The sequence below is a fragment of the Giraffa tippelskirchi genome, chromosome 3, assembly GCF_054371585.1.
Source record: "Giraffa tippelskirchi isolate mGirTip1 chromosome 3, T2T-mGirTip1v1.2.pri, whole genome shotgun sequence".
Taxonomy (NCBI): domain Eukaryota; kingdom Metazoa; phylum Chordata; class Mammalia; order Artiodactyla; family Giraffidae; genus Giraffa; species Giraffa tippelskirchi.
Genome location: NC_137277.1, coordinates 14,331,646 through 14,358,567, shown reverse-complemented (window position 1 = coordinate 14,358,567; position 26,922 = coordinate 14,331,646). Strand labels below are relative to the sequence as shown.

The 26,922-nt window shown below is 39.9% G+C and overlaps 1 protein-coding gene and 1 long non-coding RNA gene across 5 annotated transcripts in view; one reads left to right on the top strand and one right to left on the bottom strand.

The window, feature by feature from the left end:
• TANC2 (tetratricopeptide repeat, ankyrin repeat and coiled-coil containing 2) overlaps positions 1-11,668 on the bottom strand; it is a 363,447-nt gene extending 351,779 nt beyond the window's left edge. For all 4 annotated transcript variants that reach the window (XM_081576541.1, XM_081576540.1, XM_081576542.1 and 1 more), the window contains exon 1: positions 11,154-11,668. The gene's annotated coding sequence lies outside the window, so the exon portion shown is untranslated. The remainder of the gene's footprint in view (positions 1-11,153) is intronic.
• Positions 11,669-11,742: 74 nt separating this feature from the next.
• The window catches only part of LOC145541106 (uncharacterized), a 39,673-nt gene continuing 24,493 nt past the window's right edge, over positions 11,743-26,922 (top strand). The window contains exon 1 of the long non-coding RNA XR_014078778.1: positions 11,743-11,903. This is a non-coding gene — a long non-coding RNA (uncharacterized LOC145541106). The remainder of the gene's footprint in view (positions 11,904-26,922) is intronic.

Sequence of the window (26,922 nt, the reverse complement as noted above, 5' to 3'; positions counted from 1 at the left end):
AAGAACGTTTCTTTAAGATGAAAGACATTACAATGTTTTTATTCTGTTGACAGTGATCCAGAAAAGGAGAGACAGACAAGAATTACAGGAAGAATGTCTTTGAGAAGGCAAGAAGGGGTGAGCTCTAATGGACGAGCTCAGTGGGAATGGCCTTCAAGAGAGCAAAAGACAATTCACAGTAACACTGGTAAAGATGCAGGTGGTGAGAAGACTTCTGTTTTCTCAGTAAAATAGAAAGCAAAGTCATTAGCTGAAAGAGAAGACAGAAAGCGGAATGTGGAAAATTTGAGTACAAGGGAAAGATAGGATCATCTAAGTGAATGGGAGTATGGAAGAACTATAGTAATATAGTAGGAGAGCTTGGCAGCACTAAGCAAGGAATTTAAAGTCACTTGGTACTGGCCAAGAATTGAAAGTCAACAGTCATTCTGCTCCAGCCACATTCAGCTACAATTGTACAAGAGTACAACAGGCAGAGTTGGTTTTAAACTTTGTGAATATTTAAAAAAAATTTTGGCCATGTCATGCAGCATGTTGGATCTCAGTTCTCCCTGACCAGAGACTGAACCCATACCCCCTGCTTTGGAAGGATAGAGTCTTAACCACTGGACCATCAGGGAAATCCCTGGTAGAGTTGGTTTTAACCAGACAAGAACCACCAAAGAAGAAAGGTCAAATCAAGAGGGTTGAGGTACATGGAAGAGATCAACTGTAATGATGCAATAAGGGAATTCAGCTAGTCTGAGGGTAAAAAAGAAAAAACTGAGGACATGAATGCATTGAGGAAGAGTGAAAAGGTGGTAAATTAAAAGGTCCCTGTGAGATCAAGGAATTATGGTTGTTGGGTAATAAAAGAAATGAGCCTGAAAAAATAGAAGTGGTAGTTGGAGAGTAAAATGCCAGCAACTGATAGTATAGAAAGTTGTAGTTTTGACTGATAGCAAGTTCTAGGACAGCAACTCTCAATCCTGGGTGTGCATTAAAGTCACTATGGAAAACTGTCAAAAACATCTCAGGCCACACCTCAGACCAGGCAAATCAGAATCTCTGGGAGTTAGTCCTAGGCACTTGTAGTATGCCAAAGCTCCCCAGTTAATGCAGATGCACTGAGACTTTAAAAATATCTGTATAGGATGTGCAGTAGAGTGAATAGCTGAAACAGAAGACAGGATCAGTGGAGAACAGAAAGTCAAGAGACCAGAATATCAGAAGGATCATCTACATGAATACTGAAATCACCATAATTATAAGTGGAATAGCAGGAGACTAGCAGTGAACCCAGAAGAAGTCTAGAAGCAACTATGAGAAAGCAAAGAGAATACTTAACCCACTTCACCAGGAGGAACCACCACTTTAGAACTTGCCAAGAGAAGTAAGTGCCCTCAGGTGAAAGCTAAGTTTCAGTTAGAGAACCAAGATAGTGCTGTTTAGAGAAGAGGTTAAAGATAAAAGGGAGTTCTGCAGATGATGGACAGTGAGACCCAAAAGGCACAGAGAAGGGCTTCATGATCATAAAGGGGTGGAGTTTGAGATCAGGCAAGAGAGATGAAGGAAAGAGAAGGTCCAGAACTACTAGAGGAGAATCTCCTCTAGAAGATTTCAGGAAATCTCAGAAAGCAAGCCCCCATATTTTTAAACACCACACAAAAACAACAGAATAAAAAGCTCAGTAAAGTTAGAAGCTTTCCTGAACCCAGTCACATTCTAAAAGATTCATATCATTAATTTCAAGTAAAAATGAGTTACAGAAATGTATCAAGGTCAATCCCACATAAAGTTGTTGCAAGAAGAGAACATAGGGACTTTCTTGGTGGCACAGTGGGTAAGAATCCGCCTGCCAATGCAGGGGACACAGGTTTAAGCCCTGGTCCAGAAAGATTCCACGTGTCGTGGAACAACTAAGCCCATGTGCCACAACTACTAAGTCTGCATGCTGCAACTACTGAAGCCGGCATCCTCTAGGGCCTGCGAGCCAAAACTAATGAGCCCCTGATCCACAACTACTGAAGCCCTTGCAACCCAGGGCCAGCAAGTCACAGCTACCGAGACCTCGTGCTGCAATTACTGAAGGCCAAGCTCTGCACTAAGAGAAGCCACCACAATGAGAAGCTCATGAACCAAAACTAGAGAGTAGCTCCACCTTCTACAACTAGAGAAAGCCTGGGTACCCAGCAATGAAGACCCAGTGCAACCAGAGAAAAAAAAAAGAAAAGAGAATATGAAGCAGAATAACATTATTGCAGATAATGAAACTGTGCTGGAAAAACATACCCACATAACAGATTAAAACTAAAACCTGCTATTTCAGAATGAGAAAAGACCTTAGGAAAATGACATAAGACATGAAAGAATGACAAATACAAGAATTATAAAAACTCAAAATGAGACATGACTCAAGTAAGAATTAAAAATAAAAGGAAAGACATATTCCAGAAATGAAGACAAGAGTAAATAAAAAGATAGTCCCTTAAGAAAACAGAAGGAAAAAAAGAGAAAAAAATTAAACTCAAAAAATAGATAAAAAAGATCTGAGAAAAAGTGACAAATATCGAAGATGGCAAAGAAGATTGAACATGCAACTGATAGGAATTCCTGAAGAAGATCAAAGCAAGGAACAGAACATATAGTAAAAACAATAATTAAAAAAAAAAAACTTCGCTGAAATAAAAAAAAATTTGAGACTACATTTTGAAAGGTATAAGGTGTCCCTGAGATTATCAACTCAGAATGATCAAAATGATTTTACTATCACTAAACATTAAAGAATAAGAAGAGAGGAAGAGAAAAACTGAAGGCATAAAGGGAGAAATAAAGAACTATACAGATGGGAAATAGACTCCATAAAATCAGAGATGAACTGGCAGTATTTGGTTTCTCATAGTATAAAAATGATAAAGTAAATGATGAGATTAGACCTGATCATCTCAGTGCACATAAGGTGGCAAGACTTTTTATGTAGAAGATAAAGAATGAGTTACTGATAATTAAAAAGAAATAAGAATCGGACTGGCATCAGACTTATCTATTGCACAAGAAGTTTAAAGAGGTAATAGTTTAAAGTTAAAAGTGATAATAAGGTATCTACATTATATAGGGGGGAAAAAAATGACTATGATCCAAAAACACTATATCCAGTCAAGATACCCTTTAACTGATTAAGAGAAAAGAAAGGCATCTTCACTTAAGCAAGCATTCAGAAATTATGCCACACACACTACAAGGAAATTACTTCAAAATGTTATCAAATGTTTTCTGGCACCTATTAAGATAGTCATGGTCTCTTTTTTCCAGTCTCCAACATTCCCAGAGTTGCTGCTACCAACAGAGATGTGGCCAAATTCAAGAAAAATATCATACACGACCAGTCCTAGAAATGACTTTAAGAAAAATAGGTCCTAAGGAACGCATATTCTGCCAACAAGCACAACAAGAAAGCCCTCAGAAAAATTCAGGCCAACACTTCCAAGACAATGAGCACCTGTACAGAGGCCAACAAGGTGGTCATTAAGCCCAAAGTAATCAAATAAAAGATCTTAAAAAGTGCCAGCCCTAAATTGGACAGGCTCGCCCATATTATCCATCCCAGTCTCTAGAAGTATACTTATTTCCTTACCGTCAAGAGGACTAGACTTTGGCAATCAAAAGCTAGTAGTGATGAGATTGTGAATACTAGCTTGTTATACTGGAAAAAGAGGGGCAAACTCTTTCTGGAGTATTATTTTACACTGTAAATAGATAAATCCTTTTTATTAAGTAGATCACAAAAGACAATCAACCACCTTGACTGACTGTCACTTACAAATTTTTTAAAGAGAAAAATTACAAAAAGCTAACAACATGGCACATGGTGGCAGGCAAGTGGGGGATAAAGTTATCACACAGAGGAGGTTTCAGTTATTCACAAAAATGAGAAATGCTTGTAGAAGTAGAAAATGTTCACATGATCAAACTGAAAAAAAAAAATTGCCAAAGGGCTCAGTGTCTCAAGAAGTGTTGTGGTTTGCTGTTTTCAGAGGAAATTAAAAATTAATTTTTCACAAGTATGTGGTACTTAAAGGGAAACAGTACAAACAGAAATGTATACTAGGAGTCTGCCTAAGAGTTTTTATTTTTAAGTTTGCAGTTATTCAAGAACTTTTTCTCTCAGTTCTCATGAAATCTTTCATAAATGAAAATTTCAAGACACTAAATTAATGAGTAGCCTACTTACTATAGGGTTGTTTTTTTTTTTTAATACCTTACTAGGCTGAAAAGAAGAGCAAGAAAAAACAACAAGGAAAAGCTAGACTGACAATACTAGTAAAATATCATGGGGGGGAATTATGTGAAGAACATCAAAAAAACAAAAATCCAGGACACTCTCCAAAAGCTAATAAAAATGAATATTTATTAAGAATTAGATATTGTCCTAAGGATTTTTCACTGACATTAGTTTATTCATCATCATCAAAACTCTGCAAAAGAGGTTTTAACTCCTCATACAGCTAGGAAGTGACAGAGCGATAATCTGAATCTGTTTTCAGGATTCAGAAACTCACAAGTTCACGTTCTCTCTACTATACAAGGGGTCTCAAGATTGTAAGATTTCAAAAGTTTCTTAAAACCAAACAACAGTATTGTCATCCTACAATATAACAACGTCTAAAGAGCAACTTCCAAAGGAAGTCTCTCTTCCTCTTTAAATCCCTAAAAAGGAAGCTTAGCTAAGATTCCCTGACGCTGAAGCAGGATTTGAATGTGCAGTAGTAAGTCTTCATCCCACATGCCTACTAAAGTTAATTACCTTCATTCACCCTAATTCAGTCTTCGGGAGCTCTACAGGATTCCATGGAATTCGAACTGAAATAGAATTCTAGAGTACAAATACCCATCAAGCTTCCTTAACTTTGCCTTACCAAACTTCTGCAATTACAGCTAGAAATTGTGAGACCTCCCACCGCCACCGCCACCCCCCACCCCCCGCCCCGGCCCAAAACACAAGGTTAGGAAAAAAGGGCTAAGAAGAGACTTCCTTCAATTAGCAGAGGGAATTTACTGAGATCTGAGGCAGAGTCTCTGGCCTAAATGATTAAATCACAGTATCTACATACCCACTCCCATTTCCAAATTTAATAACTAATCCATTTATAAGACTAGATCCTAAGGAAGGGAAAAAGAATTTTCATGGTGATAAAAAAAAAAACTGGTGCCATATTTCCTCATGTTGTTCCTCTATGATCAGATATGTCACCTGATATAATCATATATTATAATGCAAGCATGGTATTACACACAAGGAAATAAGCATGACTGGTATCTATTTGGAATAACAAAAATTTTCCATTACTATTGTTCATATACTTTGTGAATTTTATATCTGCAGTACTTGCTGGTATTTTCAGTAAGAAATATATAAGCCACTGTTTTCCTTTTCATGATAACTCTGCCATCTAAAGAAAATAGTAAAATTTATCAACATTGGTCAGTGAGACTTTAGGAAAGTATAAAACTTTAAAACATTTTTTCAACTATATTTTTCCAGAGGTAGAGTGAATATCTAGGACACAATTCTGAACTACAAAATTAGGTTTTATTTAAGGAATATGAAATGTCTATCTTCAACTGAACGATTATAGCAGTAAAGGCAACTTCTGATACACAGTGGTCAATAAATATCTAAGCGAATGATTTAAAACATTAATATACTACACAAAACTCCTCCAATTTTTCCAACATAACAAATCTAACTCAACTCATATACCTTAAACACAATGTGTCTTTATAACAAACTAATATATAAAAATCAACAGTTTTTTCATATAGCAATGACTTTGTTATATATATACAAAATATGTATATGAGAGACTGAGACCAGAGCAAACAAAGAAGAATGTTCTCTTACATGCTGTGCTCCAAACCTTTCCACTTGAGATACTTCTTCTGAGGAAAAAAAAAAAAAGTAGAATCGAATAATACATTTTGTCAAAAACTTCTTCAGAGTTAGATATAATATGGGTGTCATAAGGAGGCATAAGACGAGTCTGTCAGATAAAACACCACCAAGACAATTAAATTTTTTAAGAAACATACCAATAAGATTATTCACTATAATGCAACTACTCAGTTTAAATAACTGACATCAGAATCTCTCAAGTTCTGATCAAAAGAAAGGCATTTGAGAGGTGGGATATATCATGCACTCAATAAAGGCAGAAATTAGTATCATGGGGAAGGAAAGGATAAAGAAGGTAAGCAATTACTAACATCAAATTAACTCTTTGCCTCTTAAACTTGGTCATGTTTACCCTTAACTATTCAAGAACAAACAGAAGCTGAACATAAGATACTGTGGTGATGTGTGGCCCAGAGAAAAGCAACTTACCTGATACTTGTAACGTCCACAAACACAGCTTTCAATGATGTATACAGATTTTGTAAATAAAATAAACTGACCTAAAAAAATAAACGTGCTTCCACAAAAAAAATTATGGAAGTACAATTATTTACTCAGAGCTTTTTAAGAATATGAAAGATACCCACCAGAAACTTTTTTCTCTGATTACATCCTCAACCTGCTTTAGCCTTCTAAAACCCAGGCCCAAATATCACATTCTCCATCTAATATTATCTTAAATCTGAAATACTTAAGGTAAAAATATCCTCTAGAAGGAAGAAAAAGGACCATTGGGTGGGGAAACACAGCGTTAGGTCTTTAAGCTCTTCTTGTAACCTACTTCTCTCCATCGATTTTTAGAGACTCATCAAGGTCATGATGTAGTCTCAATCACCACACACACAGCTCCTTGACTCATTTTTTAAGTCATAAACAATCTTCATCTAATACAAGTTACTGCAAAAGATGCTATTCAAATAAACCCAGTGGTGTTTTCATGCTATTATAACAAAGACAAAACTATTTATTTACACAGTGCCTTCTTTCCAAATGACAACAGTATTCAATGACCATAGGCACTGAGCAGATACAACAATGTTGAGAAAAAAATTCCAAACAATTAAACTAACTTTCAAACTATTTTATAATATTTGTTACCTTGATCAGACCACTACTAGAAAACTAAACAACCATCTGCAATTGTTTGTTCTAGTTCCTTGAAATAAAATCTGGGTACCATCAGTACAAATACGACAGAAAACACTGATGATCCTGTATAGGCACGTTTACGTGCTCAGTTGCTTAGTCATGTAGACTCTTTTAGACTTTTTGCAACTCCATGGACTGTAGCCCCACCAGGCTCCCCTTACCATGAGATTTTCCAGGCAAAAATACTGGAGTGGGTTGCCATTTCCTCCTCCAGTGGATCTTCCCAACCCAGGAATTGAACCTGCATCTCCTGCATCGGCAGGTAGATTCTTTACCACTGAGCCACCTGGGAAGCCCTTGTATAAGTACAATCCAACATAATTTAATGAGTGTGCCCAATCAGTATATCTCAGAGATTCAATTTTAATTGTTTTAAGAGGAAGAAATACGACAAGGAGAGAATTTTGATGCATTCTTTTAATCATACTTGTTCTTCCTTAAATCTAATTAGTATTAACTACCTTAAAACTCCCCTTTTGGAAATACTGGTTTAGTATACTCTTTTCCAGGCTTACTTCCTTCTCCATTCAAAACAATGCATACAGAGTCATTCAGAAAATACTAAAAGAAAAAAGGCCTTAATGAGGAAGTGGGGGCGGGGGGCGGCTAGAGAGCTTGCACAGGACAGTCAAGAATCAATGACGGAAGAGGGAAATAATCTACTAATGTTTAATCATCTTAGTAAAACTTTATGATAAAGATGCAAACACAAAATTAGGTTTTTTAAGTATGCTAAAATGAGCCATCGACCAATATAAATACAGAGCAGGACTTGACTCTATGACAATTTATTAAATACAGTAAAGTACATAAACATACATGAATAAGTCTCAGCCATAGTCAGTATATATGAACTGTCTTATCAAACAATGTATATAAAAATGAAGGAAGTGTTTGACTACATGACATGTGATTCATGGAATGGCAGAAAGTTTGACTAAGAGAAGAAAATAACTGTTAAGTATAGGAGGTGATATTTATTTCTTAAACTGTGTGGAAGGTATGTAAGCATTGGCTGCATGATTATTCTTTTATATTTTATATATTTTATAAATATTATTTCATATGTAGTCAATATCTATAAAACAGTAAGTGCAAGAAAAACCTGAGCAAGTATTTGTTGAAGAAAAAGATAAAAAGTACATATGCATCTGACCCGTTTTTGTTAATTCTTTTTTAAATAAGTTCATAAAAATGTAAGCAGATAGGAAAAATAGATCATTTCTCTATAGAAAATTATTTCTATAGCTCTACACAGAGTTCTCTACACTATTTCTTTAAAACCACCAGTAAACCTTTACTGAACACTATGTGCACACAGATACACACACACACACCAAACTACTTGAAAGTAAAACTTTCAACCGCCAAAGTTCCCCCCAAAACCAAAACCTCTATCACAAATATTTCCTTAACCACATAAAAAGTATTGATAATCCTCCACTCATAATCCCAGAAATAAACTACAAAAATAAATTCCTATAGAGAAATATTCATACTTTAAATAACCAAGTATTTTTGTACAGTTATAAGTAACGTAAGTATTTTTTGGTGTATCTGGTGTATTTGTAACTGAATAAGTTACAGTTATAACTGTATTTTTTGGTGACTTGTAGGCTTAACCTTTATGTGTCTTACTACCTACCTGGGCTTATCCACATCTATATATTTGCTTTTATATGATGGGCACCTGCATTTTAATGATGTGTGTCAACACTAATTTGATTGAGAGGGCAATATAGTATGCTTATGAAGAGCACAGAGTGTGGAGCCAGAGTTCTTGAATTGAAACTCAGCTCTTCCACTTGCTAGCTAAATAAACCTGGGCAAGATATTTAACATCTCAGTGTTTCAGTTTCTCATTTGTAAAATGGAAATAACACTACATACCTCATAGGGTGCTGGAACCAATTAAAACCTGCATAACAGGACTAGCACAGAGTAGGTGCTATGAAAGAGTATGACATAACTAGCAGCACTACTAGTAGCACCATAGTCTCAAACATACTGAAAAACATTCTTAGCAATTGGAATTACTGACAATAATTAGATACTATTAAAAACAGATATTAAATCTGAAGCCTGACTAACAGTAAGTTTAAAGCCCTGAAACTCTGAATAGGTGATTATAAATCTCCATAACCCCTCTGTCAAGAACAATCTTAGGAGAGCGGTTTCCCAAAGTACAACTCTCAATTTCTTCCCTTACACAAGGGGGCAGTGATAACAAGAAAAGAATGGGGCTCTGTAACACCTCTTCCTACAGACAGTAGGGGGTGGCAGTACATATGGCTTACAGTCAGAACAAAACAGGAAGACCCAACAGAATTGCTCTTTATTCTCCTCAGGCCCTCTCCTCATGCTTTAGCCCCAACTCACCCCCAAAGTGAGGGACACATCAACAGAAATGACTAAAATCCAAAATTAATCACAAAGCAAAATCAGTTTTGTCTTTGAAACAAACAATCCCTCAATGGCTGAATCTGGATCCAGGAGGAAGCCAATCAGTATGAATTTTCAGATTATCTGGCGAATGTTCTTCTAAGAACAACATTCAGGCAAATAACTCCATTTCTCTGCAAGAACTGCAACAGAAGGCACTAAAATCTCATCAATAATTAACTATACCCTAATGAACACATGCAGCTATTTCTGCTTGTTTCATAGTATACAGACACTCACTGAATGTATGGAAGTTACATTAAATAGCTCATGGAGCTGTCTTTTGTTACTTCTGAAATTCCAGCTATGTTCTGACAATCCTCTCAAAACACAGATGTTCTTCTTAAATGGAAGTTACAATGTTTTGCAGCATGTGTAATTATATATACATATATATGTATGTATGTATGGAGGGGGGATGAGAATGTTTAATATTTCTGTGCTCACATTCCTAAGATGACCTACCTGGGAAAGGCTGAAAGAAGCGCACCACTGATAGTATCCATGTTGTAGCTTTTTATGCCACCTTGACTGTATTCAATTTTTTTCCTATTCTGCCACGCCAACAATCAAGAATATTTCACTACTGTCATTCACTGCAATTAACCATTGCAGTAGCTTTTGGCTCCAACCCTCAAAATGCCTGAAAATTTATCCCTTTTGTTCACCATATTGTTTTGTTTTCCTCATTCCAGAAATTTTCACTTGTATGAAAATGAAGAAAGGGACATCTATGAAAAAATGTCCTTTTGCCTAATGATCTTGAACTCAGAATTATGGTCAAGATGTCGGGTGGGTTTTTTTGTGTGTCTTTTGTATTTTTTTCTTTTTTCTTTTCCTAGAGGGGAGAAGACAGTGAAAGACACCCAAATCTTCCTAATATTAATTATCATTGTTTATGTTTGGTGAAAACCATTTTAAACATCCTACACCTGGAATAGAACACAGACTGCAATTGTATCAGTACTCTACACGCTGACGGCAAACCGGAATTATCTTAGCCCTATTTTTTTCTTTCCCATCTCACAACCAGACACAATTTGCTTGTTTCTTTCACGTGGGCACTCACTCTATCTCAAAAAATAGCATATCATAGCTCCTCTCGACTTCCTGTGATAAAATATCTAGCCATAAGCCTTATTAATCTCTTCTTAGACTACGCCTCCTTTCCCAGAGAAATTAACGATCTCACTAAGAACACTTCTCCTGTGAATTTCAACCCCATACAGGCCAACCCACCCTGTACCTTACCTGGCACATTTCACAACTACTTTTATACTGCATTCTGGGGGCACATTTTGCAACTCGTTCTGCACCACCTTCCCTGCCACGTTTAGCAATCTGTCTCGCATCTCCTCCTGGGTCCCTGTCATCAGGAGATTCTCTCCGTACCAAATTCCATGACACCTTCGGTGACACCGAAGTGACCGATCCCGGACTCATCCGAAGCTACCCCCAGGGCCACATTGGGAAACAACCTTCCCCACGCCCTACACACCGGAGGCACTCCGCTGCCCATTTCGCTGCCTCCCCGCTCGCCTCCGCCCCTCTCCCTAGAGCCCGGGCGTCGGAGGCGAACGCCCCTGTCACTGAAGCGACCTTCCTTTCCCGGGCTCCCGTGGTCTCTCACCTGCCGCTCTGAGGGGGGCTCGCTGCACCTCCGGGTCAAGCCTCAGTCCCCGGGGTCTCCTGTGAGGACCGCGCCGCCCGCCGGCGCCGCCCGCGATCCCAGAGCACCTCGCTGCGCTCCGACGCCCGCGGTGGGTCTGCGTCCGGGAAAGGCGCGGCAGGGCCTCCCGGCGGCGAGCGCAGCCCGCGGCGGTCCCCCTGTCAGCGGCGGCGCGGGTGCAGGCTCTCGCCCCTCAGCGCGGCGGCGGCGGCGGCGGGCGACTTGCTCCGCCTCGCGCGCGGCACAGCCGGGAGGTGAGCGCGAGGGGGATGGGAACGGGGGCGGGGCCGCCCAGAGGAGGCACCGAGGGCGGCGGCGGGAGGGCAGCGCCGGTGGCCCCGGATCCGACGCTCGGAGCGCTCACAGCTTACCCCGCCGGGCGGGCGGCTCGCACGAGGCGGCGGTGCCAAGCGGGCCCCGCCGGAGCAGCGCGCCCTGCAACCCGCGCCCAGCCGGCCGCTCGCTAACGCCGCCGCCGCGCCGGGGGCGTCGCACCCTCCGAGGCCGCCCGCAGCCCCGCCCCCTCCGGGCCGGGGTGGGGAGGAGCGCGAGCGCGGAGGGAGAGCGCGTGCGTGGGGGCGCGTGCGTGGTGGAGCGCGCGCGCCCCCGCCCCCTCCACCGCTTGGGGGTGGGGAGTGGCGAGGAGAGAGAGCCGAGACCGAACCCGTCTCTGCGCCGAGAGGTTGGGCCCTGGTTCTGCCGCTCTGTGAGGTCCGGGCATTTCTGATTCCTCAGGGGGCTTTGACTGGCGGGGTCGTGGGCATTCAGTGGGGAAGAGGGGAGGGGAGCTCAATAGTAGACAAGGCCCGGGATGGTTCGGCTCCGCCCCCACGGTGATGTCACTCTCGAGGTGCTGCTGCTGTCACGTGCGCCCACTTCTGGGCCTGTCCTGCTGCTTTGATGGCCAGAATGGTCCTCCAGATTTCCCCCCACTTAAGTCACCTCATACACATGTCGCTCCTAGAGTCTTTGAGTCCTATAGCTGTCAGTTCTTCTTTCCCTGATATTCAATTGTAGTCTGTAGACAGCTTCAAAATGCTGTCTGTAGTCAACTGGTGTAGGAAACGGAATGAAGTGCAAAACCAGGAATGGAGGAGAGAGAAAGAGAAGAGAGATCTATTTTCTAGAATCATTGCTGAAATTCACCAACCGCAGCTTGAGAGCCTGAGGTGAAGTTGTGACACCGGTTCTGTCACTGCCAGGTTGGACAAGAAGTGATGTAGTTTGAACAGCTAGTAGGCAAAGCACGGAAAGCCACCGCAATAAAGCCTCCTTGAGGTCCTATTTCCCTCACTTGACTCTACCTAGGTCTTCTCCTTACTCTTTCTTTCTCTTGTCTCATAGAACAGCAATTCAACTGTGGAAGATATCTGGACATGAATTTGTTGGCATACTGTAAAATGATGCAAAGCTATCGCTGTTACCAGTCTTGCCTGGCTAGTCTTCTGTTCCATGAACTGAGATGACCTTTCCTGGTCATCTGTTCCCTAATGAGACACCATGATTGGAAATTGATGCACCAAATTACTTCAGTCAAGCAAACTGTGTCTGTGGGGTTTCTGCCATAGAGAGGTTTGGTGCCGGCTGCTCAGTGACTCACTCCTGTCCAACTCTTTGTGACCCCATGGACTGTAGCCCACCAGGCTCCTCTGTCCGTTTGATTTTCTAGGCAAGAATAGGGAGTGGCTAGCCATTTCCTCCTGCAGGGTATCATCTTGAACCAGGAATCTGAACCTGCCCCTTTTGTGTCTCCTGCATTGCAGGAGATTTCTTTATCTTTGAGCCACCTGGGGAGCCCAGAGAGTTTTGGCAACAGTCCTTTAATCTACTTCATCCAGGATTTTCTTTGTTTTTTTTTTTCCCAAGTTAGTATTAATTTCAGAATAATGAAAGAAATATGAAGCCATGCACAACAGCTAGTGTCTACAGTGAGTTCTTAAAAAGTCAGAGCTAGAGCAGGTTTAAATACTACAGCTAAACTGGAAAGATGAAGGATTGGTATATGGGATCTTTTGGTGACTACAGAAAGTTAGATCGCTCTAACTAAAAGCTATTTATCTATGGTGATAGAGGCAGAGTAGTGATTACTTCAGAGGAATTGGCTGAGAAGGGGGCAGGAGGGAGTCTTCTGGGTTGCTGGAAATGTTCACTATCTTGATCTAGTTAATGATTACAAGGGATAATGTTGGTGCAAAAAGATTGGTGGGCTTTACTGTATCTCTAAAATTTTAGGCTTTTGTGAAAATAGCATACACCAAAGAGGCATTACAACAGTATCACGACTGAAATCCAGAAACCTGGCTTTGAATCTCAGTGTCACCTACTACTTCCCAGCCTATGTGACCTTGAGCAAGTCTAAGACTTGTTTTTCTTCATCTACCTAATGTGGGCCTGAAGTAGAAAATGGCAATCCACTCCAGTATTCTTGCCTGGAAAATTCCAGGACAGAGGAGCCTGGCGGGCTACAGCCTATGGGGTTGAAAAGAGTCGGACACGACTGAGCATGCATGCAGGCATCTAATATGGGTAATGTTACCTCACAGGATGGTTGGGAAGATTAAATGAAATTATGTTTGAAAAGTACTTATCACAGAGCCTGGTATAAAATAAGTGCTCAGGAAACTTTAGCTATTGTTATGTTTTTCTTGCACTCAAATTTACCCTATTTAATTCTCTTTTGGTCTTTTAAAATTTATTTTAAAGATTACTTTGATTGTAAGCCTTTGCCTGTGAGTTTCACTGAGCTAATAACATTCCTTTCCCCCAAGAAATAACAAAAGGCAGTCAGGGGTGTAATGTGTTGGTTTTCAAACTAGTTCAGGTGGCAGCACTCAGAAATTATGGTGCTCATTGTGGAACACCATGAAATATTGTTAGATTGAATCCTGCCATATAGATTTGTTGCAATTTTACCAGCACTAAATCTGGCTATATTATGTTTGTGCAGATCTCCCCCATATTAAAAAAAAAATGTATTTTTAAGAAATAATGCATCTGTGTTTTTCCTTTGAAATTTGTCTGCAACTTTTCACTAGAAAATATCCAAAGTTTAATAACAGTTCACAAAATGAAAACCTTTAGATCCATTCTTCCTGGAAATTAGAAAAACACCGTAATTGTTCAATTTTAGCAGCAGAACTCTTTATTGGAGTTTCCCACAGTAAGCTCTAATAACTATAACCCACAGGGTCTCTTGCTCTGATGAAGTGAGTAACTCTGACTCGCTATCCTCATCATACTTCCAAAGATCAGTCTCCGTTTCTTTTGGCTGACCTTTCCAAGATCCCATGTTCACACTGAGCAATGCCAGTGTCCACTGGAATGAACTTACTCTTTTGCTGTTTACATCATCTAACGTGATTCTAGTCAGCCAGTTTTCCTCCACATAGTTCTTGCAATGTGCTGCCATGCTGTTAACGTTGTGGCAGAAACAGTCTGTCCTTGACAGAGGTAGGGGTGGGGTACAGTAGGGATGGAGAGCAGCACTGAAAAGAGAAGCCACCTCTGTTCTCAACTCCTCACCCTGATTCCCTTTTCTGTCACTAATACCTGAAATGCTGAGAATGCTAATTTTTTTTTTTACCTATTAAAACTCCATTCTAATCAAGATGGTAATTTAGTCTATGACTTAATGTATGCCATGTAAGAGAAACCTGTAAATAACTGTCCATAAAGTGACCCAACCATACTATATACCTCCCAACTTTCCAGGCCATCTATAGCAGGGGTCCCCAACCTCTGGGGTCTAATGCCTGATGATCTGAGGTGGAGCTGATGTAATAATAATGGAAATAAAATGAACAATAAATGTAATGTGCTTAAATCATCCCCAAACCACCCCCCCACCCCACCCTGGTCCATGGAAAAATTCTTTTCCATGAAAATGATTCCTGGTGCCAAAAAGGTTGGGTACCGCTGATCTATACCATTCAAAATGAGCTTCCTTGCTCTATCAACTCTGCACAGTTACTCACCTCTGCATATGGCATAGGTCTTCCCCATACCTCCAAATCTCTTAAGTTAACCACCAGGCCTGCCTTTAACTCCCTACTGAATAGAGCCATAACTCCACTGTTGTTGATTGATTGCCTGTTGTTCAGTTACTGGGCTTCCCTGGTGGCTCAGCTGGTAAAGAATCTGCCTGCAATGCAGGATACCTGGGTTCGATCCCTGGATTGGGAAGATTCCCTGGAGAAAGGAACGGCTACCCACCCCCTCATTCTGGCCTGGAGAATTCCATGGAGTATCTATGGGGTTGCAAAGAGTCGGACAGGACTGAGAGACTTTCACTTTTCAGTCACTAAGTCGAGTCTGACTCTTTGCAACCCCATGGACTACAGCATTCCAGGCTCCTGTGTCCTTCACTGTCTCCCAGAGTTTGCTCAACTCTATGTCCATTGAGTCGGTGATGCTACCAGTACCTACTGGCTGCAAATACTTTACTTAATGCCTTGTATATACTACCTCATTTAATTCTCACAACATCCTATCAGGGGAGTATTATTATCTCAGTTTTCTAGATAAGGGGGATGGAGAGGCTCTGAGAAGTTAGTTAAGTCAAGGTCACACTGAATGGCTGGCAGAACCCCAGTCTGAACCCAAACATACACTTTGTCCCTTATCAGTTAACCTCAGGATATAAGATGTGAAAGAGAATACAGACTACAATATTTTTTAAAATGTGAACCAGGGACTTCCCTGGTGGTCCACTGTTAAAGAATTCACTTTCCAATGCTGGGGACACAAATTCAATCCCTGGTTGCAGGGGGGAGACTAAGATCCCACACCTTGGGGCAACTAAGCAGATGCACTGCAACTAGAGAAGCCCCCATGGGCACCACAACTAAAGAAAGCCTGCACGTCACAACTAAGAAGTCACATGCCGCAATGAAGATGAAAGATCCCGCATGCCACCCCTCAGACCTGGCGCAGCCAAATAAATAAATATCTTTTAAAAATAATCTAATAGAGTAGACTTGAGCAAGGAGGGACCAGTAATAATCATTTGGTTCAGAAGATGTTATTAATATCGTTTAAGGAGGTAAAGAAGAGGACAGCTATAGTCAAGAATTGTGGCAGTAAAGATGGAAAGGAACAATTCCAACAGCCATTGCATGGGAAGAATTAACAAACCTTTCTGAATAACTGGGGGCTTCCCAGGTGGCACTAGTGGTAAAGGATCCACCTACCAGTGCAGAAGATGCGGGGTCAATTCCTGGGTTGGGAAGATCCCGTGGAGTAAAGGGAATGGCACCCTACTCCAATATTCTTGCCCGGAAAATTCTACGCACAGAGCAGCCTGCCAGGCTACAGTCCATGGGGCCACAGAGAGTCAGACACGATGGAGCAACTGAGCACTACTACTATTATTTCTGAATAACTGAACACAGAGGGTAAAGAACGGTGAGAAATCAGAATACAACAAGGTGACAAGACTGTCTAGAAGACTGCTGCCTGTGACAGAAGCAGAGGAGGCAGAAGGACTGGTGTATAGGAGAAGAAAGAGACAGTTTTGGCATACTTTGTGTTTGTAGTACTTTTTTACTGTTTTTGAGTTACAAATCACTTCTTTTGAGAATCTGACAGAATCAATGGATCCTTTTTCAGAGAAAAAAATGTATACTTAGACATGTAATACAATTTGTAATGGACACCCATGGAATTGACTGCCAGACAGCTCTTGATGCCAGCTGGGCACTTTAAGTCCGTTTTTGGGCACTTTAAGGCCCTTTTTGGAATGTTTGTACTTTACATCCAAAGGATCAAGTCAATCTCTCCCTAGTAGCTGAAGCTATGGATACTGTTAACTGATGTTTTTCCTAACCCATGAGCCCAGAAAACAGAGAATGCTCAAATACATTTGAGCTCATGGATTCATCACACCCCTATCCTTGGATTTCAGGACACTTGTTGAAGTTCCTCCATGGCTACGCTTGTTTGAGCCACATTTCCACCATTTATATATGAAGTCTGATTAATTACAGGTTGAATATATTAACTGAAACCCACCCTATAGGCTCCAGGTGGAAATTCCTGATTTAAGATAATGGAAAGTCACACAAGTGGAAATAGTCAATAGAGAGTTGGAATTTAGGTGAGAAAAGGGAAGATACTGAATACTCAGGGAGAGGGAATCTAGCACAGGTGTTTAAGAGCGTGGACCCTGGACCCAGACTGACTGCATTCAAATCCTAACTCAACAGTCTATTGGGTTGACCAATAAATTCATTCTGGTTTTTCCGTAAGATGTATTGAAAAACCTGAACGAACTTTTTGGCCCACCCAATATTAAATGCGTGACCATAAGCCAGTTATTCTACATTTCTAGATTTCAAGATATTCACCTGTTAATTGGGCTTTAAAAACTATACCTACTCTATAGGGTTGATGTGAGGCTTAAGTTGGTATAGGTAGAAATACCTGGTCCACAGAAAGTCTCTGTGGACTGTTACCATTCAATGTAACATGCCTGTGCCTAGATATTTCACGTGTTATTTTATTTGCTCTAATCCTCATGAAAACTTCAGAGTTGGAATTATTATGCCCATTTTACTAGATGAAAACATTGTGACTCGAAATTATTTGCCCCAGATCCCACGGTAAGTGACAAAATCCAAATTAAAATACAGATCCAGAATATTTGAATAAAAAATGAAAAGGAAGATTTTCATTACAATTAATAGAGCATACTACCTAAGAATTAATGTCTGTATATATATGTGTGTGTGTATACTAATTGTGTATATATATTTATTCAGCAGCTATCTCATGTGGCATCTATCTCATATAGATGCTAAATACATGTTTTTGAATTAAATTTATTAAATAATCAAGATCTGTAAAAAGGAGAGGATGAAAATACTATTCTTACCACCATAACCATTCTAATCCATGTTCAATTTTGCATATTAAAATTAAACATTGGCCCTGTGGAAAATATAATTTCTCATGATTTTATATTTAGCTTTAATCATCCTTTGACATAGAGTCCACCCATAACATAGAGTCCAGTCCACTCTATGTTATGGACAGGCTAGAATTTGTGGCCCTACAGAACTGAGGACACGGCTCTGGATCTAGCTGACCTTTCAACCAAACTTCCTCAAAGAACCCTCATCTTATTGCCGTGCCCTTTTTAAGATTTTATTTATTTATTTGTTTTTGGCTGCACTGGGTCTTTGTTGCTGCATGCAGGCTTTCTCTAGTTGTGATGAGCAGGGGCTACTCTCTAGTTGCAAAATGCAGGCTTCTCATTGCAGTGGCTGCAGTTGCAGAGCACAGGCTCTAGGGTGCACAGCCTTAGTTGCCCTGCAGTATGGGGAGTCTTCCTAGACCAGGGATCAAACCCTTGTCCTCTGCACTGGCAGACAGATCCTTAATCACTGGACCCAGGAAAGTCCACCATACCCTATCAGTTTGTTAGCTATTGAAAATAGCTGAAAATACATTTACCATTTAAAATTAGACACCCAGGTGGGAGGGAGGTTCAAGAGGAAGGGGACATATGTATAGTTGTGACTGATTCATGTTGAGGTATGGCAGAAGCTAACACAGTATTGTAAAGCAATTATCCTCCAATTAAAAATAAATATAAAAAATAATAAAAAATTTTTAAATAAAATCAGACACCCTAGTTTATGGTTGAACCTTGAGGAATGCCTTTATGTGGGGAAAGGGAAGTCAGCAAAGGACACAGAAGCAACAGGCCAAAAGCACATCTGTTTGTGTTTTAGGCACAGACCTCTTCCTTCTCTCCAGAGCTTGAAGGTACTTAGTATTGATAATGTAAACTCAACAAAAGACACTTGAAAGGGAAAAGGACAGTAAGTTCCACTTGGAACTCTCTAAGAGTGAACCCCTATTTTATTTCCTCCCCATTCCTACCCAATTTCTTAATACAATCCTGTTAACATATACAAAAACCAATTATGAAAAAATTAAATGCATGCATATTACAAGAACATTTTCCCCCAAAGAGCTGAAAATAGTGTTCAGTTGCTATTTGCAACTCATGTTTAAGATATGATCTTTGATAAAGTATTTCCAGCATATAGTATATTTTCTAATTTTGTCCTAACATCTACCTGACCGAGGATAGTGTCCCTGCTTTATATGTAGCTAATGACTCCACCTTTGCTCAATTGTATTACATTAAGGAAATATATCTTCTTAATTGAGAGACTTCCCTGGTAGCTCATCTGGTAAAGAATCCACCTGCAATGCAGGAGACCCTGGTTCAGTTCCCAGGTCGGGAAGAACCCCTGGAGGAGGGCATGGCAACCCACTCCAGTATTCTTGCCTGGAGAATCCCCTCGGACAGAGGAGCCTGGCAGGCTATGGCCCACAGGGTTGCAAAGAGCTGGACACGACTGAGTGACTAAGCACACAGCATGCTTCTTATTACTAGTATCAGTGTTTCCATTTTCTACTCATATTTATAAATAGTGATACAAATGCAATAAAATGTTCAAATAAACAAATGTTGAAAATGATGATGCTGCTGGAAATAAACTCTTGATTGATAGGCTGTTTCGCTGTGTAAAAGCTTAAAACGTTCATTCATCTGCAAATACATGAAAAATGACTGAAGAATCACATTGTATAAGAAAGTTTGAGTTGATCCAGAGTTAAAACAGTGAACATCGGTGACCACCCATTTTGCACTCATAGTTGAAACATTTTTTTTTTTAAGGACAACACGCTAAAGAAATCACAAAACTGTCATCACTGAGGGTATTTATTGTGCCCAAATACAAAGATGATGCCACTGACCCCCTACTAATAAGATACGAAGTTGTAGTTGATTCTCTAGTATTGTGTGGGTTTTATTGAACCTGCCACATCCCCTCACTCAAAGCACCTAAGTAGTTGCAAGTTAGTTAAATATTAAGAGAGACCATCAGTAGCCAAGGGAGAATGACTGGTGTAAAGAGAATGACCACACAATCATGGTTTAGTACCACAGCCCTTATCAATGAGCTATGACTAAGAAAAAAAGGCAAGAATGCAGTAGAGTTGTGTAAGTTGTCAATGTTTTCTTCATATAACAGAATACACAATTTCTTTTTAATCAAAAGAGATCTTAGATAAATTATTTTTAATGATTTCTCTAGGGGTGTAGTTGATTTACAATATTGTGTTAGTTTCTGCTGTGCAGCAAAGTGAGTCAGTTATACATATATCCACTCTTTTTCAGATTCTTTTCCCATATAGGTCATTACAGAGTACTGAGTAGAGTTCCCTGTGCTATACAACAGGTTCTCATTAGTTATCTATTTATATGAAGTAGTATGTATATGTCAGTCACAATCTCCCAATTTACTCCTTTCTCCCTCCCTTCTTTTCCCACTTGGTAACCATAAGTTTGTTTTCTACATCTGTGACTCTATTTCTGTTTTGTAAGTAAGTTCATTTGTACCAAGGAAATGATTTTTTAATTATAGCTTTGTGGATGTGAAATGTGGAGATGTTTTAATTATTGAAAAGAGGTGGGAGACAGAAAAGGCAAGGGAAACGAAGGTTTTGACTGGACCTGAAACTCCAGAAACAATTTCTCTAGGTTCAGTCAACCTGACACACACAGTGAAAAGAACAAAAGGAAGTAAAGAATCAGAGTTCAGTAGAGGGAAAGGAAAGAGGGCATTTTAATGGTATGCTACCAACCTGATGATTGTAATGCAACTTCATTTGTGTGAAACTCTGCTCTCTGACAATCTCATCTATCTGAAGTGCAGCAAGGAACCACGGAAATAAAGGAAATGGAAAAAGACCTCTGCAAAAACAAAATAGAGCTCACCGAAGTCCATGCCCTAGAGATCATGCCTATTACTCCTAGGGATTTATCGAAGCCCTTTCTCAGAGGCTATTAATTTTTACTTGGATTCGATTCTAAGCGACCTGGCAATCTGGTTTCCAAACTCATAAAAAATTAAAAGCAGTAAACTAGAAGAGGGAGGAGAAACTATCCCATGTAGACATGCAGATAGCAGTGAGAAGAGAAGGCTGCAGGTCTGTAAGCAGGGTAGAGATGAAAAGAGGCATAAGTATCGACTTAATGATCAAAAAGCATAGCAATTTAGTGCCTTTAACACAGGGTAAAAGAGTTCCACGTACCTCCATAGGGCTTGGGGAAGAAAAATTTTAAATCTGAGTCTGTATGAGTCCTGAGTAATTGAGAAAATTAGATTATATTCAGTATACAGCCTTTCTCAGAGTTATGAAGCACTCGACTTTATGTAAACAGTTCCACAAGGCGCATAGTCAAGTTCTGAAGATGTGAGAGATTTTATATCACGTTGAGAAATGCAAAGAAGTCAAGTGTGTAGGACTTTCCCGGTGCTCTAGTGGTTAAGAATCCCCCTTGCAATGCAGGGGATGTGGGTTCGAACCCTGGTTGGGGAACTAAGATCCCACATGCCTTGGAGCAATTAAGCCTCCACACAGCAACTACTGAGCCCATGTGCCACAACTAGAGAGTTCAGGCACTACAAGGAAAGATCCTGCATGATGTAGCGAAGATCCCACATGCCACAACTAAGACCTGATGCAGCCAAATAAATACATAAATCAATATTTTTTGAAAAGTCAAGTGTGTAGATGAACACCACAGAGTAAGCATGCAAGGCCAGAAGTTGCCAGTTTAAGGAGATAATGGCCTTCCATGGTCAATCTTGCATGGCTTTTGTCCCCACACAGATTCTCACTGCATTAACTCAAATTATGACACTGCCATTTGTTTGTTCACAATGTTGTTACTTTCTGTTGTTGTGTGTTGTTGTTTAGTTGCAAAGTCGTGTTCAACTCTTTGTGACCCCTTGGACTGTAGCCCACCAGGCTCCATGGGATTTTACAGGCAAGAATACTTGCCTTCTCCAGCGGATCTTCCCAAACCAGGTATTGAACCCGTGTCTCCTGCGTGGCAGGAGGATTCTTTATCACTAAGTTACCTGGGAAGCCCTTTGTTACTTTCTAATCATATTCAAAAAGTCAGGGAGCTGGATCCCACAAGCCACAACTAAGAGTTCACATGCTGCGTGTAAAGATCCTGCATGCCCCAACGAAGATACACTTGTGTGCCACAACGAAGACCCAGTACAACCAAATAAATAAATAGTTTTAAAAGAATTAAAAAAAAAAAAAACAGGGTACAAAATTGTATATGTAGCATAATCTGTACAGTGTACAAAACACATAGAAAGAAGATAAGAAGCTCTCCCTAATAATGGCCACCAAAAAGTTTTTTAAACTAGGAAAAAACTGTATATGCAATACCCTCGTAAAGAAAACTACAAACATCCACTAAAGGACAATTTTAAACTGCGTAAATGAAAAGACATACCATGCGACCAGATGGGAAGACTCGTGATATTGTAAAGATGCCATTTTACCCAAATAATTTACTAAATCAGTGCAATTCCAATCAAATTTATAATAGGATTTTTAATGAAACTGACATGCTAATTCTAAAATTCATCTGGAAGAATGCACACTTAAGAATAGCTAGGTTTTTTTTTTTAAGTGTAATGAGAGGCCTCTTCCTGCATGATATCAAAATATGTAATCACATAAATTGTGGTAATGGATCACAAATTTAAAAAATAGATTAATGATGGATTCCCTGGTGGCCCAATAGTTAAGAGGTTAAGAGGTCATGGTTTCCCATCCCTGGTCAGGGAACTAAGATCCCACATACCACATGGCATAGCCCCCCAAAAAAGTTATAAAAAATAGATTAATGAAAGGGAATAGATCATCAAATCCTGATACAACCATATGTGGGGGACATTTCAAAATAATTGAAAATAGGTGTTGAGACAATTGATTATCCATTTTTAAAAATTATTTATTTATTTGTTTGGTTTTGGCTATGCTGGGCCTTCATTGCTGCTCTGACTTTTCTCTGCTTGCAAAGAGCAGGGGCTACTCTCTAGTTGAGGTGCACAGGCTGCTTATTGCCGTGGTTTCTCTTATAGTGAAGCATGGGCTCCAGGGCATGGGGGCTTCAGTAGTTGCTGTGAGTGGGCTCAGTAGCTGCGGCTCCCGGGGTCTAGAGCACAGGCTCAATAGTTGTGGCACAGGGACTTAGTTGCTCCATTGCGTGTGGGATCTCCCCACATCAGGGATCAAAGCCATGTCTTCTGCAATGACAAGCAGATTCTTGATCGCTGAGCCACCAGGGAAGCCCCTGGTTATCCATTAAACTAACAAACAAAAAGATATATTTCTTATATCACAATATTCAAAAATAAATTATTCTTCACCTTCCCAGAAACTGGCACAGTCCAGGTCAAGGATTGAAGAGACAACAGCCTGCAAGGTAGAGGCCTGCATGGCTGGGCCATGCAGGCCTTTTATTTTATCCAGTGTTGTTGGGCAAATGAGGGAATAAAGGAGAATGGTGACAGCAGGTTTCTCTCTTTTGGAGGAGGGAGTTGCAAACATGGAAAGTGAGAAGCCCATAATGAACTCTGTAATCTTGGATTGGAGGAATTTGTGTGAACTCAAAGTTTTATATATCTATGTTCTAATTTGGATGCTTTTGTTAAAGTTCTAGGAGCATGTCCTTGTTTTTAGGAAGTGTACATTGAAGTATTTAGAGGTTAGGGCTTCATGTCCACAGTGGATCAGATGCCTCAAATGGTTCAGGAAAAAAAAAAAAAAGACTGCATGTATATAACATATATGTAGGGTGGGAAACAAGAGAAGAAGCAATGTAATGAAATGATAACAATTGGGGAATCGAGGTGAACAGGTTATGGAAGTTCATGGTGCTACCCTTGCAACTTTTCAGTGAGTTTGAAATTATTTCAAAGTAAAAAATTGCAAAAATAATTTCCAGATGTATCAAAAATCTAAGTAATCCTCCTTCTTAAGATCTATGCCCCCAAGTATCTCACATGTACACAAAGATGTACACGTATGAGTTCATGTTTAGAAATCATAATGAGAAAATGTAGGAAATATGCATCAATAGGGAATGGTTAAATAAATTATAGTATAAACATTCCATGGAATGTTTGGGCCCATAAAAAAGAATAAGGTAGATTTACTTGTACTGACAATGTACTGACATGGAAAGGTCTCCAGGATGTATTAAAAGGAATAGCAAGGGACAAACCAAGAGGTAGAGTATGATCCCATTTGTGGGTTTTTTTTTTTTAATATTTATTTATTTGGCCACATTGGGTCTTAGTTGTGGCTCCTGGGATCTTTCACTGGGATCTTTTGTTGGGGTGTGCAGGCTTCTCTCTAGTTGTCATGCCCAGGCTTAGTTGCCCTGCAGCATATCGGATCTAGTTCCCATCCAGGGATTGAACCCATGTCCCCTGCATTGGAAGGCAGAGTCCTAACCCCTGGACCACAGGGAAGTCCCCCATTTGTGGGGTTTTTTTTTTTAAGTTTTTAAAAAACCTGCTTTGAGTGTCAGTTGTATGTGTAAGTTGTATGTATGTGTGTGTATCGATGCTTATAAACAATTTAAAAATAGTCTGAAAGAATACACATCCAGCTACTAGCAGTGGTTAACTCTAGGGAAGGAGAATAGTATTATATTTTCCACTTTTCCCTTTTTGTTAATTTGCGACCCTATGGACTGTAGCCCATCGATCTCCTCTATCCATGGGATTCCCAGGCAAGAATACTGGAGTGGGTTGCCATTTCCTTCTCCAGGGGATCTTCTGGACCTAGGGATCGAACCCGTGTCTCCTGCACTGGCAGGAGGATTCTTTACCACAGAGCCACCAGGGAAGCTCATGGCATGTAATACTTTCATTATCAGTTGGAAAAAAGAAGCCTAAGTACAAAAAGGCAGACATGTATATAATACATTCTAAAAGAATTCCTCTCAAGGTGATTATAATATTTAATGCTGGCAATTATCTCGGGTTATCTGGAAAACTCCTAGTCCAACCCCCACATATAGAGAACTGATCTTCCAGTGAAGGTACCCAGGTACACTTTATCATTAATTTAATAGAAGATTAGGCAGCCGGCTGAGCCACTCCTCGCTTGCCAGGCCACCGTCCAGAAGCAAATTCCCTTGCAGCTCTCCAAAAGGAGGCCAAACGAGTCCCCGGGGACTCTCAACAGAAAGAAGTTGCCAGAGGCTAAATTTGGCATCATAGCCAAGCCCGAGACTGGGATAAACTGTGCCAGCACTTTTCAGTTATGCTTTCAAGACCTTGATCAGAACAGGCAGGACTAGATAGCTGTTTCCAAGAGTGCCTTCGCAGCCTGAATTGGAAACAATTGTTCAAACCTGAATTGTGGGATGAACTTGAAAATGTCAAATTCCTCCTCTGCCTCCTTGACCCATATTATCAATTTTTAAAGGATATTTAAATTCCCTTTCTTTTCTCTTGCTCCAAGCAGTTTATCATAGTAATAATTCCCGCTGACCTGATCAGATCCTCCGTTTAGCCTTTCTTAAGACAGGAAAGACAGGCTAGCCATCTGTTTTATTTTTCTTTTATCTTTTTAAGTGTAAATGGCCAATTTTGTATTTAAGTTCCTTTCCCTCCCCACCTTATTGGCCTTTTTTTTTGATAAAAATATTTTATTGAACTGTAATTCACATACCATCAAATTCATCCTTTTTTAAAAAATAATTTTTATTTATTTATTTATTTTTGGCTGTGCTGGGTCTTTGCTGTTGCACAGGCTTTTCTCTAGTAGTGGTGAGTGGGGGACTAGTTGTGTTGTACAGGCTTCTCATTGCAGTGACTTCTCTTGTTGAAGAGCTCGGGCTCTAGGGCGCACAGTAGCTGTGGCATGTGGGCTCAGACATTGTAGCTCCTGGGCTCTAGAGCACAGGCTCAATAGTTGAGGCACATGGGCTTAGTTACTCTACAGCATGTGGGATCTTCCTGGATCAGGGATGAAACCTGGCTCTCCTGCATTGGCAAGCAGCTTCTTTACCACTGAGCCACCAGGGAAGCCCCCAAATTCATCCTTTAAAGTAGATAATTCAGTGGGTTTTAGTAAATTTACAGAGTTGAGCAACCATCACCACCATAGACTAGAACATTTCATCACGCCAAAAAGAAACTGTTTACCAATTAGCAGTCACTCCCCATTTCCTCTCTTTCCCTCCTGCTCTAGGTAACTACTAATCTACTTCTTTCTATATAGATTTGCTTTTTCTGGATATTTCATATGAATGAAATCTTTCAATATATGTAGTCTTTCATGTATAGCTTCTTGCATATAATGTTTTGAGGTTCATCCATGTTTTAGCATGTGTCAATACTCCATTCCTTTTTAAGTAGCTGAATAATGTTCTGTTGTTTGGCTATATCACATTTTATTTATCTATTCATCATTTTATGGGTATTTGAGTTGCTTCCACTTTGGAGCTATTATGAATAATGCTGCTATGAATGTTTATATACATGTTTTTGTGCAAATATACATTTTCAGTTTTCTTGAGTATACACCTAGGAGTAGAATTCCTGAATCATATAGTAACTCTATTTTTAACTTTTTTTGGGGGGAGAGGATGCTTCTCTGGTTTTGTTTCTCTTTTTTTATTTTTATTTTATATTGGATTATAGTTGAATAACAATGTTGTGTTAGTTTCAGGTGTACAGTAAGCTGATTCAGTTATACTTACACAAGTATCCTTTTTCAAATTCTTTTCCCATTTAAATTATTGCAGAATATTTAGCAGAACTCCCTGTGCTATACAGTAGGTCCTTGTTGGTGATCTATTTTAAATATAGCAGTGTGTACA